Raw genomic sequence first — 18003 nt, 5'->3', positions numbered from 1 at the left:
CCCACTCTGAATACCAGTGATATTTTTATGGACAGAAATGCTGAGAAAGCAGCTCTTATTTGAAGTGAGTCTTTTCTGCTCTCATACACAACACTGTTATTTAAGCATTCTGAGAAAAATTTGGGAATGGTTTTAAAAGGGCTGTGTTGCTCTGGGGAGCAGTGTCTTCTGGGTGGTTAAGGGAGGATATTTGAAAGCCATTTCAGTAAGGAAAGTCATGTTCTACTCGCTTTGAGTCCACCACTGGACAGAACTCTGATATCATCCTGACAACTACCTTTTTCCTCACCTTGAAGCCATAGCTCTGGCTATGACTCTCCTCAGTTTATGCTCCATCATGTGGGTCACTTACGCTCAGAGTCTTTGTGAGTCATCAAATGGCTCAACTTCCTCTGTACAACTCCTACTTTATTTTTATGTAATTATTCATCATATATGATGTTGTAAGCCAATTTGACTCTCTTAGGGAAGGAAGGAGGAAGGGAGGGAAGGAAGGAAAAGGAAGGCAGGCTTGAACTATTACATTTTCAAGGACAGATTTATTTGAAAGTGAGTCTTTTTCCAGAATTACCTACCACCTGCTATGTTAATTAGATACAGTTAGTGCCAAGCATGGTTTAGAACTTTTTTTAATTGAGCAAAATTTTACTTTAACTTCGAAGGTCCTAAAATTACTGACGCATTAGAATTTGCAAATTAAATGTGGAACATAACTTTTCAGTAAATAAACAACGTATATATGGTTATAACCATTCAGTTGTTTCTTGATCAGAGAACGTAAAGGAGAGTGATCATTACCCACATTCTAGATAATTCCACTTACAGTTGAAAACACACAGTGAGACTGTTTAACATCTACATAACATACTGTTTCCTGGTCCTCCTAATGATGTAGTCACATATCAAGAATGTTTTGTATTTCCTTACTCAGATTTTTTTTTTAAATAAAGAAACAGAATCCTAACACCTTCCTGCTCTGGGGGCTCACAGAATCACAGCCAAATGACTTGTTGTTAGCATAGCCCTGTATATTAGCTGAATGCTTTTCAGTACATTTACTGGTGAGTTTCACAGTACTTTCTGGTGGTGTGAAGGAGGCTAATGTTGCTCTTGTGCAAATTACAAAGCCAGAACCATAAAAGGGGGAAATGATGGTTTGGAATAATCTTAGAAGTTGGGTTCAAGTCTACAGTTAATTTTTCTCTTTAAGATCTAGAAAGGTGAGGGGGCCCTGGCTGGCTCAGTATGTGGAGCGTGAGGCTGTTAATCTTGGGGTTGTAAATACAAGCTGAATGTTGAGATTACTTAAAAATAAAAAAAAATAAATTAAAAATAAAAGATATGAAAAGGTGAGGAATCTGATGGCAGTGAACCAAGTAATGAATATGATGTAATTTTTAATTTATACCCTATAGTAATTAATTGACAAACCTGATAATATTTGACCTAAATGATTAGCAGACATAATTAGGCCAAGATCAAAATTCAAGAAGACTAAGAGATCAGAATACAAGTACCTCTTCTGGAAGACTTAGGAATAATCAAGAGAACTACATAACACACCTAAGAGACTCAAGAAACATTTCAGTCAGGATACAACAAAGAACTAAGGCAATTGGGGAGTTCAGTGATTATGTCGAGGCCAATGAGGCATTCTATCTTATTATGCACATGCTGTCTAATTTCTAGAGAAAAAGAGGGAGAGGAAAGCAAACCAAAACTTAATCAGCATCATGGGATTTAAATATTAGACTATAGACTATAGAATTTGGGTATTTTATACTAGCACTGAGGACAGACCTATGTTATTTTATGAGAATATTTATTTACTGATAAACATTTGGTGAACATCTTCTGTGTGCTACACAACGTATAGATTCTGGGGATACAACGGAGAACTAGAACTGATGCTAAAATGTGTCCACGCAGATAACTATGAACATCCATCCAGGCCTTATCAATTTACCTTGGCATGATGTGAGACTTAGGTCTTTCCACAGATTCTTTCTTCTCCTAAGTTGTCAAAGTGCAGTATTTTCCAGGAGAACTGGTTGAGTCAGTATTGGATAGTCTACTGATTCCAGGATTGAAGAAGTCTGGGACTTTAAAAAGATTCTGGGCAGTTGGGCTTCATTTGGAGAGTTGACTTTGGACTGCCCTTCTCCTGGTGACTATTGTCTACATCACCCATTTGGGGCAGTTCTTATGGACAAGGCTAAGACACTATTGGCTTCAAGGAGGTACCATTCTGCGCCTCTGTAGCTGTATATTCTAGAAACCAGTTAAGCATAATGACCAGCATCCCTAGGAAGGCAGGTAGGCATAGATGCTGAGTCACTGCCAGGGACCTTTACTTAGCCAGTATTTGCAAATGTGTGTTACTTGGCAGGGCATTGGGTAAACCAATTTAAACAGTAACTGTGCCTTCTCTCAGGCAGATGTGCAAACATCAAAAGCACATAGAGGCATGGGGGAAGTATGTAAGCCCTGACCAAGTGCACAGTGCTGTGTCACTTTTGACCATGTATCAGTCTGCCTTTTTTGGAAGTCGTGAGCTGAAGTCGTGAGCGAAGTGTTGTAGGAGTTGCATTTTTAGAGAGTGAGGTGGAAAGAAGTGGCTGCCTCTGTACTAGTCGGGAGAGGATTGTTGAGGGGGTGGTTTTGGAGAGTTGGTTGAAGGTAGAAAGGGAGGGAACCTGCCATCTGGATGTGTGATGACATTCAGGTGTTGGTATGGCTTCTTAAAGTAGCCTTTGCTTTTGAAGTACATTGAAAAGACATTAAATTAATTTGGCTGAGAACAGCTGAGGGACTGAGGATGTTAGGAGCACTGGGTTGGTTGTCAGATATCATCATCCCTGCAGTTTCCTCACCTCGGGACCCTGGACAGTGGCTAAGTAAGCACTGTCATATAGGATCCCGTTTAATCTTCTCCATAGCAAAGCTGTGCAGTTGCTAACAGTGTCTCTACTTCACAGATGAAGAAATGGGGGCCCCAGAGAGTTTAAGTAGCTTGCGCACCAAGGACTCAGAAGTCACTGTATATGCACATGTGTTTATATGGCACATATGAATACACACACATATATATTGTGGGGATTAAGCATACAAGGGATGTTGTTTTTGAATGCTTCATGCCAATCGTTGTGTTAAAAACTATGAGGACAGCCAAAGAGGAAAATTCCTGTTTTTGAGGAATTTCCAGTAGAACTAGCCCTTATACAATGAATAGGAATGGAAAGAAAATAGGAATAAAAAATAGGAGTGAAATGAATATTTAGGAAGCAGCATTAAAGGTATTTGTAGAACACTGGAGCATCCAGAATGTTCAGGATGGCCAGCCTGGGTCAGAACTGTGCAGGAGAACCTCTTGGAGGGGTGAGCTTAGCACCAGGTTTTTGTAGTTAGAAATGATGGGATATAAATATGTGAAAGAAGCAGAGGTGAAGGGTGTCTAGTGAAGGGCCTTGAATGGAGAAGCACATCTTGCTGTTGATATTTCTCTGTATGTCTCCACTGGAAGACCTTTAGGGAAATATCTTTAATAAATACAGTGAAGAAAGCATCACTGAATTTTATGAATAAAATTGGAAAATATTTATAAAATCTGTGACTATAGAACAGCAAGACAGGATTAAGTTTTAGTAGTCTTCTTTTCTGCAAAGCTGACATTCCCTGACAACGTGGTTGACACTCAAATGTCGGTTCAATGTAAACAAATAATGATAGTGATTGGGAGTGTTTAATATAAGAGCTAACTAAAGATTATTGATATAGAAGAGAAAAGGGAAACTTCGTATAAAACCAAAAGTACTAAATTATTATCATCTCAGCAAAATTTAGAAGTTCTATTGGGAGAAAGATCCGAGAAGTTTATCACTCAATGTCCAAATGCAGAGGATAGAACATACTCATTTATATTTTCAACAGGAAGGAATTTGCTACAGAGCCATGTTAAATGACCACAGAATCATTCTGTGGCTGAAGTAATAAACTCTAGACTGAGCTTTCAGGAACAACTCTCAAAGCTACTTCCCAGAACTGGGGTCCAGTGATGTTGCTGCCACAGCTCCTATTAAGAAGCAGTTGGGATCAAGAAACCACAGACATCAGGACGTACCTTGTCGCCAAGCTGCTGCTCCTGCCATTGGCTCCAGAACTATACTACACCTGTCCCTGTCTGTACCAGTAAAATGAATGAGTCACACCTTGAAGTTAGTGGGGAACCCTGGGACCTCAGCCACAGAAAGCCAATAAATGCCTCCAAGACTTTGTTTGCCTTCAGGAACAGCAGGAGTGGCTGAAGAGTGGCCTCTACCTTGCTGTTCTCACAAGTCTCCTGGGAAATTTCCTGACTGACCAAACCAAAGATACATGTGACCCTCTGGCTCTGAGATCATCAGCATTCGGGACATTGCAGTGGAGGCAGGCATAGCCATGCACAGAGGGAGTCAAAGCTGTCGTCTTGCAGGAGCAAAGGGGAAACAATATAGGAATAGTATGTTTGGAAGGGAGAAATCATTGGCATTTTGTTTGTGTAAGATAGCAAACATTAGATTTTATCTGATTACTAGTATTAGGCATTTTGTTTTCAGATAATTTTAATACAGGTATCTGTGAAGAGAAGGCAACAACTTACAGAACTAAAAAGTGTAGTAGAACTTTTAAATTAACAAGAGAAAAAAGGAATGAATGGAAACTCTACCAAGCCAGCAAAATAATAAAAAAGTAAAAAAAATAAATAAATGGAAAAATAAACTAAATTGTAAATATAAAATAAGAAAAAAACCCAGGCACACCATTGTTACATTAAAATGTAAAAGGTCTAAATACTCTATGTAAAGAGAGGGACTGTTGGGGTAACAATAAAAGCACGGATGAGAGGATGAGAGTTACCATGAGAAACATAGTTAAGCAATAACTTTTAAGAGTTGAGGGGGAAAAAAAGGATAAATACATGAGGCAAAATACACAAGGCAAAAAAACAAATAAAAGCATGAGGAACAGTTAATTATATTGGAAAGAAAGCACAAAACAGTAAAAAACAAGCACAATTTATAAAGTCATAAATCATGCCCAAATAGCAGAGCACCTAGAAATACATAATCAAAACTATCACAACTGCAGAGAGAACAGTTTAATAGTTCACTTTTATAGTGGTGCATTTTAATGAGTAGATAGTAGATAATAGGCAAAGACAGAAAGCCCTTGAGCAATCCAATTAAAGTGACTTAACAGGATATATTCTAGGACTGTACGTTCTTTCCCTAACTCCCTCGGTGCCATGAAACACTTAGAAAAAATTAGGAAAGTACTTGGCTCAACGAATAGCTTAAAAAATTAAGAGCTTTAACAGACCACATTTTTTAATTATTGAAATTAGAAATTAGAAATAAAAGTAGAAATAAATATTAAAACATAATGCCAATTTTTAACAACTTGGAAATTAAGAAACACACTTGGGCCAAAGGTAAAATCAAAATAAAATTCTGATCTAGAAATAGTAAAAAGGAGAACACTCCAAATCTATGAGACACAGAGTAACTAAAATCTATGAGACAAAGAGTAACTACAAATAATGAAAGTTAATAGTTAAAAAGCTAGAGGGGTGCCTGGGTGGCTCAGTCGGTTGAGCATCTGACACTTGATTTCTGCTCAGGTCATGACCTCAGGTTCCTGAGATCAAGCCCCAAACTGGGCTCTGCATTGACAGAGTAGAGCCTGGTTGGGATTCTGTCTCTCTGCCTCTCCCTCTCCCTTTCTCTGCCCCTCCCCTGCTCATGCTTGCATGTGGTTTCTCTCTCTCTCTCAAAATTAAAAAAAAAAAAAAAATTTAAAAAGTAGTTAAGAAGCTAGAAAAAATACATGAAAAGAGAGAATTTTAAAAGATGGAAGCAGAAATTAATGAAATTGAAATGGCAACACCAAAGATAGTAGAAAGGTTAAATAAATCCCAAAGTTAATTTTTGGAAAGATAAAACCTTTTGAGAACCTGTTTGCAGAAAAAGGAGAGCAAAGTTAGAAATGAAAAATGAAACATAATTAAAATATTGTAGATATTTTAGGAGTTGGGAGAATGCCATGTAAAAATTTTTGGAAACTAAATTTTAAGCCCAGAGCAGAATGTGCAGACTTTTTCTATAAGGGACATGTAGCAAGTATTTTGGGTTTCTGTCACAACTACTGTCATCACTGTAGCAGAAAAGGAGCCATAGACATCATAAAAACAAGTGGGTATGGCTGTAAACCAATAAAACTTTATTAAAAAAAAAAAAAACAATAGTGGGCCAGAAATGGCCTGTGAGCCATAGTTTGCTGTTAACCTAAGCCAGAGGAAGTGTAGCAATATATAAATTACCAAAACTAATCCAAGGAGAATTTAAAGCTTTCGATAGATAAATTAATAGCTGTATTTAACGTAAATCCATTAAAAGTCCCAACAAAGATATTTTGGAATTAGATAAAATGCTCTTATAGTGCCTATAAAGAATAAATGTGAGATTAGACAAGGCATTGTGATAAAGACAATTGGGTGAAGGAGGGAGTTGCCTTATAGACAATTAATATATACCATGAACTCACTCTCATCAAAGCAGCATGATATTTTTTAATTTTTTAAAAATTTTTTTAGTGAGAAAGAACATGCGAGTAGGGGAGAGGGGCAAAGGGAGAGAGAGAGAATCTTAGGCAGGCTCCAAGCTCAGTGCTGAGCCTGATGCAGGGCTCAGTCCCATGACTGTGGGATCATGACCTGAGCCAAAATCAAGAGTCAGAGCTTAACTGACTGAGCCACCCAGGCGGCCCAAAGCAGCATGTATTGACACCATAGAGTAGTATCACAAAAGGGAGTCCAGAATGGATCTTACAATATTCTGGAATTTAATATATGCCGTTTCAGTGAGAAATATGCTTTATTTAACAACAAGTACTAGTAATTGACTATTTCAAAACAAAATAAAGCTTCATGCTTATTGTGTGCTTTAAAAAATTAATTTTTTGTAGATGAGAATATTTTTATTATTTATTTTTGAGAGAGAGAGAGAAACAGGGCACAAGTAGGGGAGGGGCAGAGAAAGAAGGAGACACAATACTAAGCTGGCTCCGGGCTCCAAGCTGTCAGCACAGAGCCTGACACGGGGCTCCAACTCACAAACCATAAGATCATGACCTGAGCCAAAGTCAGACACTTAACTGACTGAGCCACCCAGGTGCCCCTAGATGAGAATTTTTACTATAAAAATAATATAATGCAAATATTAAAAGAAAAATGAGATGAGATGACTGTGCACAATGTAATAACTGGCAAGACTATTTCAACCAAGAGAGAAAACAAAAAAGGTCAAAAAGAAAAATAACAGACATTTTATCCCATATAAAATTTAAAAATATTTGCATAGGAAAAGATATCAAATTCAATAGGCAAACATCAAGTGGGGGAAGAATTTCATCACATGTAGCAGTTAATGGATTAATATCAATAAAATATTTAAAAATCTAATCACTTGATATGCCAATAGAAGAAAAAGATAGGGGTGCAGGATGGCTCATTTAAGCAACTGACTCTTGATTTGGTTCAGGTCATGATCTCATGATGGGTGATATCAAGCCCTGCATCCCCACTGACCATGTGGAACCTGCTTGGGATTCTGTCTCCCTCTCTCTCTGCCCCTCTCCTGCTTGTGCTGTCTCTAAATAAATAAATAAGTAAATAAATAAATAAATAGCATTTTTTAAAGAAGAAAAACAGGATAAAATGTAATTTGGGTGGGCAACTTATGGAAAAGCAAATCCAGTTGGCCAACAGCATGTAACAAGGTGCTGAAATTAATTATGCTAGGGAAATGCAGATGTAAGTAACAGTAGGATACCGTGTTACGTACCTTTGACAGGCAAAAAGTTAGAAGTACAGTAACTGGAATTGCTGAGAAGGATAGCAAAAATGAATACTTTCATGTGTTGCTAGTGGAAATGTGAAATGTTCCAGACTTTTTAGAAAGCAATCAGGCAACAGCTACTAAAATTTAAATTCTTCTCTTGGAATTTTTGGAATTATTCATTGCAGCACTGATGATCGTAGACACCTCCCCATCCAGGAAAAAAGTGAAATAAGTAAGTATCCCTTAAATGGGCAGTGTTTGAATACACACAGTATTTGCTTATAAAATATTCAGCCGTCACTTAAAAGAATGAATTATAACTCTACCATTTGGCACATATATTCATTATGAATTGCTAATTAAGAATATCAAAATGCAGAGGAGTATATAAATACGATGCCATTTTTGTCAAACATTGGCCAAAAAGTTCATGTGTATGTATAATTATATATATGCTCATGTACGCACCTGCATAACACAATGCCAAAGCATAACAGAGTCTTGTATTATCTTAAATCCAGAAACTTTTATGTGAACTTTTATTTTATTTATTTTTTAATTTTTTTTTAAGAGAGAAAGCTTGCAAGTGGAGGAGAGGGGCAGAGGGAGAAAGAGAGAGAATCTTAAGGCTCCATGCTCCTCGTGAAGCCAGATGTTGGGGTCAGGGGCTCAATCCCACAATCCTGGGATCATGACCTGAGCCGAAATCAAGAGTCCGAGGCTCTACTGACTGAGCCACCCAGGTGCCCCAGGTGCACTTTTATTTTTATACCTCCTCATATACCAAGATTTTTTATGGTGTTGAGAAACAGAGGGTTTTAGCTGGGGGTTGGTGGGAAGATTAAAAGGAGCATTTCACATTTAAGAATAATTAATAGATATCTTGTTTGGGAAATTTCTTTTGGGAAAGTGGCCAGGATTCATGGCATCACCTATTGAATAAGGTGTCTCCTAATTATCCAGCCATATTGTGCCTTCTGCCTAAGCCTTCACAGCTGGTTAGGTTCTGAAACAAGTTACTACAGCTGACCAAACCAGTGACTCCAGTGAAAACTTTATAGTGCCTCTCTCTGTCAACATATTCATATCATCAATTTGTTATCTAAATGGAAAGTCCCATTTTTATCCTTCAGTGGATCTGTCTTCTCCATGTGGTAAGTGCTGATTTTTCCTTTCACAGCTGTGTTCTGAGTACAGCTATAAGTGGCCTCATTCATCCTGTTTATTCTCACCCTTAACCTTGATGGAAAGAGGGAATTATATTGCTGGCGTGTGAAAATATGGCTATTATATTAAACAATAGAATTAAATACCCTTAGAAGTGTTTTTCAAACTTTTCAAACCTTGATACAGAGTAACAAATACACTTTATATTGTGTTCAGTTATGTTGGGGTGTGTGTGTGCATATGTGTGTGTGTGTGTGTGTGTGTGTGTGTATAAAATAATGACTATAACTGAAACAAAATTTCATGAAGTATTACTTGCCCTTTTTATATGCATTCCTAATAATTTCCACTCTGTTCTAGTCTATTTTATTTCTTTTAAAAAATGCTGGCCACAGTCCATTAAGTTGAGTTAGTGACCCACTAAATGGGGTAGGGACCTACAGCTTGAAAAAAAAAAAACTTAATCAAGGGATTCCTACCAAAACTGCATGCATTGCATTCCAGGGTCAGAAGATTTTCACTGGGCTGGTAAGGCAGTTACTCAGTGAAGTCCAATCCATGCCTAGGCAAGTTTTGCTTCATTTTGTATATGCCAATGAGGCCAATTTATGTAGAAGACACTCTGATAGATTCCATAAGGTAGTTTTAAGTCTTAGGTAGAACACTGTGATACGTTCAGAGAATTAGCTTCAAATGCGGACACATACTTTTTTATTACTGTGACAGATGCCTTAGGTAACTGATTTTCTCCCAACAGTTGGGACTGTCATGAGAAGGCTGGTCATCTTATTATAAATAGAAGTCATCTCAGTTGATTTCACCTCTGCTGTAAGCATTCTTGGACTATCTCTCCCACTTAGAATTTAAAATTATATTCTTAAGCTAGAAAAAGAAGTATTTCCATACCAAACAAAACCAACAATTCATTATATTCTTTAAAGTAATTACCCTCGTCAGGCAAACTGCTAAATTAATTCTTCTTAGGACAGTAGAGATCAGAGATCTGCTCTCCGTTCCAGACACAGGATTTATGTGATCATGAACACAGAGGTGGCTTATATGCAAGCATTTTAAAGTGAAAGTATTAAAGTAAAACCTGACTCCTACTGTGACTGCAAAGGAAAATGTTGTGTGTTATATCTATTTGTGTTTGATAACAAAGAATTTCAAAAAGAAGGCAGAAAATGGACTCTGTCTCTGGCATCCTTTACAATTTACCTAATTAAGGTGTATATAAAAAGCGTTATTAGATGTTCATTAAGAAAGAAAGGCTGTTATCTATGAAGAGTGCAAGTTTGACTTCTTTGCTGATTTGGATGCCTTTCATTTCTTAGTGTGGTCTGATTGCTGAGGCTAGGACTTCCAATACCAAGATGAACAACAGTAGTGAGAGTGGATATCGTGTCGCATTCCTGATCTTAGGGGGAAAGCTCTCAGTTTTTCCCCATTGAGGATAATATTAGCTGTGGGTCTTTCATATATGGCTTTTATGATGTTAAGATATATTCCTTCTGTCCCTACTTTATTGAGGGTTTTTATCAAGAAAGGATGCTATATTTTGTCAAATGCTTTTTCTGCATCTATTGAGAGGATCATATGATTCTTATCTTTTCTTTTATTAATGTGGCTAATAATGCTGATTGATTTGCGAATATTGAACCAACCCTGCAGCCCAGGAATAAATCCCACTGGGTCATGTGGATAATTCTTTTAATGTACTGTTGGATTCGATTTGCTAGTATCGTGTTGAGAATTTTTGTGTCCAGTTTCATCAGGGATATTGGCCTATAATTCTCCTTTTTAGTGCAGTCTTTGTCTGGTTTTGGTTGCAACAATGTGGATGGAACTAGAGGGTATGCTAAGCAAAGTCAGTCAGTCAGAGAAAGACAGATATCATATAATTTTACTCATGTGGAATTTGAGAAAAATAGCAGTGAACATAGGGAAAGGAAGGAAAAATAAGATAAAAACAGAGAGGGAGGCAAACCATAAGAGACTCTTAAATACAGAGAACAAACTGAGGGTTGGTGGAGGGAAAGTGGGTGGGGGGATGGGTTAAATGAGTGATGGGCATTAAGGAGGGGACTCTTCAGGATGAGCACTGGGTGTCATATGTAAGAGATGAATCACTGGATTCCTGAAGCCAAGACTACACTGTATATTAACTACCTTGAATTTAAATTAAAAAAGAAAGAAAGAAAGAAAGAAAGAAAGAAAGAAAGAAAGAAAGAAAGAAAGAAAGAAAGAGAAAGAAAAGGCCATTATATCCTGTCTTTAACTTTATTTTTCAGTCTAACTTATTTTTTTCCCCTAGTGATTACCATTGATGCCTTTGATTTTGTGGGTGTTGTCAAAAGATGTTCATCACATGGGGAATGAGCAGAGATGAGGATTGGGAACTTTCCTCTTCTTGGTACTTTTCCATAAGACTCCGTTCACCAATGTCACTGTTATTTCCTTCTTACTCTGAAGTCGTTCCAAATCTGATATTACAGGAACTTGATTTTATTTCCTTACTACATGAGCATTTCAAATGAATTGAGCCAGTTTTGTTCTTAAGTTATGTTAGCATCACAGAAAGAAGAATGTAAAGCAAATGGCGACAATAATTTACGATTGACAAAATACATAACAAAAAGAATTTGCTGAGATATAGAAAATCTCCCTTCCATTTTCCTTCCCTTGCTAGAACTCTCTACCAACATTGAAATATCAGGGGTTAGGACAGAATGGAAGATAGAGCTTTCTGCTCCTAAGACACATGTCACTTCTCTCTATAGCTGAAGATAACGTCAAAGTAACTGAAAGTGCCAGACTGGAAATCGTTTCTGTGAACTATGGTGGTCATAATTTCAACTATTTCTACCAGCTGTGATTTTGTAATTGGCAAGAATTAATATGCCTTTCTTGGTTTGTAAGGCTGTCAGAAAACAAGTCACCAAACCTCAGAGCGGTTCCAAGTGAAGCAGACTTTTACTGCTTCATCTTCAGAATAAGTCCTAGGCCATTCACTCAAACAACAGCACAGAAGTAGGTGGCATGTGGGGGTCACTGTGACAACCAGATTAATGACAGGAAATCAGTGAGACCAAGAGCCATCAACATTACATCAGCACGCTTTAGGATTTTTATGAGGTACTCAATATATTCTCTTTTGCTGTACCAAGGGAATCATATGGAACCATCCATTATTGCTGTCTCCATTCTACTTATTGATTACAGGGAATTGTATTATGTTATATGATGTTATATGGAATCTTGATATGATTTTAAATTCAGTTGTCTTCCAATCTGTAATTAGCATTTTCTCGAAAATTGAATATTCCTCATTGAGCTTGACATTTTGTTTTGTCCTTGACGTGTGTTTGTGTGCATGTGTGTGTGTGTGTGTGTGTGTGTGTGTGTTTGGTTATTTTCTCCAAATTATATTTTCTCCATTTCTCCACTAACATTCCTAGTGGATGATTTTGCAGAAGAACAAATTGTCCTTTGACACTTGCATCTCAGCCATTGTCCACTTGCTTTATGTGTTTCCAAGGGCACAGGAGGCAGCTTTTCTACTACTTCTTTTCTAAATGAAGAAGAGAGAAAACAAATGCATGTTTCCAGGTTCCATCAAAATATGGCTTTAATTCTTCTTTAATTAAAAATGGTGAGGAGATAATGATGTATTCCAAATTTGGTGAACCATAGTATTTCTTCTAACCGAAACAGTGTGAAGGATCCTACCTACTATCAAGTTTCACTGGTGAAGGTTCATAGATGCCCATGACAGCAGTGTGTTCCATGTGGCTAGCTATTTTCACATGTCGTTTACCAAAATAGAGAAACAGTGCGCAGATATTCTATGAGACCAGACGTGCTCTGAGCATGTTTCTCTCCCTGTCATCTGAGGAAAGAGAAAGTCCCAACTGTGGGACATCTCAGTCCTTTGTCGTCTTGAAATATTAGCCACCTGATTTTTCTCCCTCCTTTGGTTCATTAGACACCAACAAGGCTTGTCCTGCTGAACTATTACTATTTTTTTTTAACAAGGTAAGTTCAAAGGAAAAAAGAACCAACATTCACATAGTATAACACATGAAACTTGCAACTCAAAGGCAGAGTTGAAGTAGAATCATAAAAGATTTAAACCAAATTATGAATGAAGTACTGACATAGCTACTATGTAGGCACAAGCTTTTCCAATGACTTTCGTAGCATGCTGTTGGAAGAGAGAACTATCCTTCGTTGTTGTAGGAAAATAGTGTGTATATGTGTGGAGGGGTGAGGTAAAGATGGCTTTGACTCCAAGTGGAAATTTTTGTTTTCCTGATGAACTTGGCTAGCCCTGAGGACACCAGACATTAAGCTCCAGGCATGTGACATAGTTATGTTGACATCTGCCCTTAATGCCAAGGGTTTCAGAACCCAGCCGATCCTAGCAGCATGAAGTTCTTTTGGGTTCATCCATAGCAATAATAATTTGGAAAAAAAAAAAAAAGAAAATCCTACTTTCCCTTATCTGGCAGTACCTCAGCAGGATCCCAAGACATACCGGCTGTTAACAAGAAATATTATCTACTAAGGGGAGGAGAAATGGGCATGCAAATGTGATGTGGCTCATTTGGACTTTGTCCTGGAAATGGAAAAAAAAAAACCTGCTGGCCAGTGGGAGACGTGCCACTAGCATTCACGGGGAAGAAGAAAGGGTTGGTGTTTGTGCAGCATCGCCTTACTGTGGGTCTCCCTGCTGCCCATCTTCATTTCTTTTATTTGTAAAATTTTTTTTAAATGTTTACTTATTATTTTTGAGAGAGAAAGGCAGAGCATGAGTGGGGGAGAGGCAGAGAGAGAGGGAGACACAGAAACCGAAGCAGGCTCCAGGCTCCGAGCTGTCAGCACAGAGCCTGATGCAGAACCCACGGTCTGCGAGATCATGACCTGAGCCGAAGTCGGATGCTTGACCTCCTGAGCCACCCACGCGCCCCTGCCCATCTTCATTTCTAAGGAAAGAAGTATTAATTTTAACCTCCTTTGTTAACTTGTCAGCTAAGACTGAGTCCACTTTTGTGAGCTTTAATAAGAACCCAGAGAGAAAAGACACTATTGGTTGTGGTTCTGAACACCAACCAAGCACTTTGCCATGGCCTAATCTGCATTGAGCCCCATGGGACATGCCTCCCTCATGGTCTGCACTCGAGACACACATACATGCTTACTGATACAGCTAGGCCCATGTGTGGCCACTCCAGTGAGAGCTGGGTCTGTCACTTCTTGAAAGATTTTAACTAGTATCACGTTGTCCATGGCAAACATTTAATTACATGGGCACTGACTGAGCAGTTCAGCTCTGCCTGGCTGGTTGTTTACAATAATCATTGCTAACATCTGTTCATTGTCGTTAGGTGTTAGACATTGTACCCAACAGTTTATATACTTTAATCTCATTTAATCCTCCAGCCAATTCTTTTCGATAGTTTCTATTATTTTCTGTATTTTACAGATGAGGAAAGTGAAGCTTAGGGCAGCTAAATGAGGTAGCCAGGCTCGTTCAGCTAATAATTGTGTTGCTAGGACTAGACTCAGGCTCCTCATACTCCAGAGGCTGTATCCTTAAATTATCCTGGGTGGGGATTGGGGCAAAGGCCTGTCCCCAGTGGTGTATGGGAGAAGGACTTCAGGAGTTTTCTCTAGTTGCTTATGTTTATATTCCCCTTTTCCATCCCCATTTTCCTCCTTCCTCCTCCCCTCCTTTTCCTTATTCTGATAGGCTTTCCTGGGCAGGCAGGGTGCTGGGGAGTGTCTCTTCTCACCACTGAAGGTCACTGCCACACTGAGTCACTGTTACTGAGGGGTGCCATAGCCTTCAGGAGTACTGTGATGGCAAAGTAGCTGAGAACCAGTGGGCTGAGGGAAAAAGTAGCTGAGAACCAGTGGCTGGGAGAGGGCTGACAAATCTCCAGACCATTTTTCTGTGACTTCCTGTGTGAGTTGTTCTCTCTGTGATGCCATAACTTCAGGTGGCACGTGTGGCTCCGAAGTGATGTAGAAGGATGGAAGACAGCTCCCATGGATGTGAAAGGCGTATGTCTATGAAAAATATGAAACATGTATATAAAATGCATATATATGAGGGATGCCTGGGTGGCTCAGTCGGTTTAGCGTCTGACTTCGGTTCAGGTCATGATCTTGGGTTCATGAGTTTGAGCCCTCCATTGGGCTCTGTGCTTTCAGTGCAAAGCCCGCTTCAGACCCTTTGTCCCCTCTCTCTCTGCCCCTCCCCCCCTTATACATGCTGTCCCTCTCTCAAAAATAAATAAACATTTAAAAAATTAAAATGCACATATATGGAAACATACATATACAAAACACATATATGAAAAAATACATATGTGAGAAAATATGTATTAAAAATATATTTGTATTAGACTCTAGATATGTATTTCCTCCTCTCCTAGCTCCAGCATCGATGTGAGTAAGGGTGCAAAGCGATTTTACATTCATTATGCAGCAACTCTCCCTAGAGCCTTACAGGGGGATGAAAGCCATGCCCCAGCCTTCAAGGAGTGCATGACCCAAAGGGCTTTTGTTTCTTGAGGATAACACTGACAATTCAATTAGTAGATCAGATTTCTTAGATCATGATGATTCAGACAGACAGAATTCTGTGGGACAAAAGCTAACACAAGACTTCATGCTTTTCAGTCCCTAAGAGCCGACTGGAACCACTTTTGGAGTTCAAGGTTATTTACTCAATTATGGGATTAATATTTAGTGTGACTATTTCATTTACCTTGGCAATTTCTAGTTTACCATCAGTTAGAAATGACAGTTAATAGCAGGGAGAGATTTGGAAGAAATACTAACTTTACGTTCTTGGTATTTTGGGGCTTTTTATTTGTTTAAGGGTTCAAAGCCTTATAACTCAGTCTCTGACGTCATCTGTAAGTAAATCACTGCACCAGGAAAGTAGTGTTTTTTGTTTTGTTTTTTTTTTTTCCGTAAGCACGCCTCTTATCCTATCATTCCCCTGCTCAGAAACCTTCATTGCTTCTCCATTGCTTTCACTCAACTTTACACAGACGTCAAGGTTCTCTTTTATCTGGACCAAACATCCTTTTTGGTGCATCTCCTACCACCTCACCTAGAGTTAGCCCCAGCTGGTCAAGCAGGTCTTCATTCTTTTACCATACCTGAGCCTTTTTGGTTCTGCCCATGTTCTTCTACAGGCTCTCCCTTCTCATCTCTACTTGTCAAATCCTTTTGTTGTGTGAAACTCAATTCAAATAACATTATCTCTGTGAAGACCTTCAGGGTTGGCTATGGGAATTAAACACTTCTTATTTGTGCCAACAGTACATTGTTTAGACCTTGGCTAAAGTGTTTAATACGCTCCTTCTTGATTTATAGTTAGCTGGGTACAATGAAGATCTACTCTGTTCTTTGAGGGTAAGAAGCACGTCACACATTTTTTTGCCTCATCCTTCAGTGAGAGAAAGATTGTGTATTAAATGAGTCATTTTTAAATAGTTTAACATTAAGTAAACTTTGGATCTCTTGAAAAGGCACTTATGGTGATATTCCCTGATAATCCTAGATTAATCAGCATTGTCGCCTTGAATTTCTTCTGATCAACACCTGCATTTTTTTTATCCTTTGGTGCAACAAGCATGTTTTAACCTTAGAGCTTTTGAACTGGCCACTCTCTCTCTCAGAAAACTTTGTTTTTTTGGAGTTTTACATGGCAGCTCTTTCTTGGAGCCAGCACAACTGACCCATCTTAGAGAGGCTCTCTCTCACTTCTCAAACCATTGCTGGCCATGTGTTGAGACAGAAACCTTGTTTCTATCACCACACCCCCGTTGTACCCTAGGCACTACCATAACCAGGGAGGTTGCTTATCTGCCATCATGTGTCTCTTAAACTTCATGAGAGTGGAGGATGTGTCCGCTGTGAGAATCATTGGTTTCCAGGACTTACAATGGTGCCAGACTCACAGTGGTGCCATTCAGGTCATATTATATTAATTAAAATGAGTGGTTTTCAACATTGGCTGCCCATCAGTGTCACCTGTGGGACTTAAAAACAAAACAAAACAAAACACACAGATGTGCAACAACACAGTTGACCTCAAAGATTCTAACTCATTTGGCCTGGAATGACGCCCTTAAATGTGGCTCTAAATGTATGAATCATCAAAGGCCTAGGAAAACAGGGAAAGATAAGCTCTCCATAGCTTCCAAAGCTGTGGTTGTTTTTAAGACTTTCTGCATTTTGTTTTAAATCCTCATCTCCTATCCTTAATCCTTGTGACTGTCACGGAGAGATAATTAGTAGATCAAACATGAACTTACATTAGCCACAGAAACATCTGGGGGCAGTTCCGAAGTTTTAATTATGGTTTCAGTAATGTAAGAGCTTAATTATAGTTTCAGTGTTGAAGCAAGTTTGGGTATGTTGCCCTACAAATAAAGGAAATGTGAATAATTATCACCTGGGCTTTGGTCTCATTGCCTAGACCAACAGTTGCCAGATTATTTTAAAGAAGTATACTACATGTTAAATGGTTATTTTTCTGTTAGCTTATATGAAGTACATTGAATAACTTGAAATAATGCTTACTTTACCTATAATATGTACTTAGGTGTTTTTCAGGGTCCGTTAAAACCGTACCACTGATTTCCCTGAAAATAGTTTTTCTGTTTTTCCTCATATTTGTGTTTTTGATAACAGGTTTTATTCTTAGACTCTCCACCTCCCTCATCACCAGAGTATGTAAACAGATTTTAGGACCTGCCGTCCCTCTGATTTTACACACGAGACATGGAGGTGAGCATGAGGAAAACTCGAACTTGGAGCCACAGCCTCAAGTTGGTGGCAAATTCCAGCATTGGAATTCCTCCCTCTTAATATCAAGGCAGGAAAATAAAAACAACAGCCTTAAAACGATTTCTCAGAGAGATCTGGTCAGTCCTGC

The 18003-nt window shown here is 38.5% G+C and overlaps 1 protein-coding gene across 8 annotated transcripts in view; it reads left to right on the top strand.

Annotated features, from left to right (window-relative positions):
- Positions 1-18003, top strand: part of TPD52L1 (TPD52 like 1) — a 100507-nt gene that overhangs the window by 19105 nt on the left and 63399 nt on the right. Inside the window, exon 1 of one of the 8 annotated variants that reach the window (XM_053222282.1) lies at positions 7057-9031. The exons of the other annotated variants lie outside the window; for them this stretch is intronic. The gene's annotated coding sequence lies outside the window, so the exon portion shown is untranslated. Of the gene's footprint in view, positions 1-7056; positions 9032-18003 lie in introns of those variants that run through there. 8 annotated transcript variants of the gene reach the window in all.

Source organism: Acinonyx jubatus, chromosome B2, assembly GCF_027475565.1.
Source record: "Acinonyx jubatus isolate Ajub_Pintada_27869175 chromosome B2, VMU_Ajub_asm_v1.0, whole genome shotgun sequence".
Lineage (NCBI taxonomy): Eukaryota > Metazoa > Chordata > Mammalia > Carnivora > Felidae > Acinonyx > Acinonyx jubatus.
Note: the sequence above shows the minus strand (reverse complement) of the source record. Positions and strands in the feature narration are given on the sequence as shown.